Below are 961 nucleotides of genomic sequence, written 5' to 3'. Positions count from 1 at the left end.
GTGATGTTGTTATTATTGCTGCTGCTGCTGCTGCTGCTGTTATTGTTGTTTTTATTGCTGTTATAGATGTTGTGGTTGTTGGTGTTGTTATCGTTGTTGCTGTGGCAGTTGCTTTTATTGTTGTTGTTGTTGTTGTAGCGGTTGTTTTTGTTGTTGTTGTTGTTGCATATCCTGATGATGATCCTCGTGTTCATGTAGTTTACGATGGTGAGTGATGACGGTGTAGATTATGATGACGACGGTGATGTAGGTAGTGGTAGTGGTGATGACGACGATCGTGCTGCTGCTGCTGCTGGCGGCAGTGCTGGTGGTGGTGGTGGTGGTGCTGGACGTAATGCTGGTTGTAGTAGACGTAGTGGTTGTGGTGGTAGTGGTGGTGGATGTAGTGGTTATGATAATGGGATGATTGCAATGAAGACGACGAAGAGGACGATGATGATGATGACGACGACGACGACAACTATGGTAGTGGGGACACTGCTATCGCTGATGATACTGATGATGATGATGATGATGGAAATTGAAGTTTTGTTACTGAAGATTTTTCGTGGTGACTGGGGATGATAATAGCGATGATGAGGATGAGTATGAGGATGATGCAGATGGGGATGATGATAATGATGATGACGACGACAGCGACGATGTTGTGATTAGTATACCACTACTAATTATTATATCCTTTAATACTATTACATTAATAAAGGAAACTAATAATTATTATTGCCTTGATCAGAAGAAACAATTATTATTATTATTATTATTATTATTATTATTATTATTATTACTATCATTATTATTATCATTATTATTGTTATTGAAATCATTATTATTTTAATTGTTATTATTGTTGTTATTATCATTGTAGTTGTGTTTATTATTATTATCATTATTATTATTATTATTATTATTATTGTTGTTGTTGTTGTAATTTTGTTGTAGTTATTATCATTATTATTAAATG

General features: G+C 35.1%; 1 protein-coding gene across 1 annotated transcript in view; it reads left to right on the top strand.

Moving 5' to 3' along the window:
- Positions 1-961, top strand: part of LOC106883957 (GAS2-like protein 1) — a 19,716-nt gene that overhangs the window by 16,557 nt on the left and 2,198 nt on the right. The window lies entirely within an intron of this gene.

Source organism: Octopus bimaculoides, chromosome 21 (genome assembly GCF_001194135.2).
Source record: "Octopus bimaculoides isolate UCB-OBI-ISO-001 chromosome 21, ASM119413v2, whole genome shotgun sequence".
Classification (NCBI taxonomy): Eukaryota; Metazoa; Mollusca; class Cephalopoda; order Octopoda; family Octopodidae; genus Octopus; species Octopus bimaculoides.
This window is presented reverse-complemented; position numbering and strand designations above follow the sequence as displayed.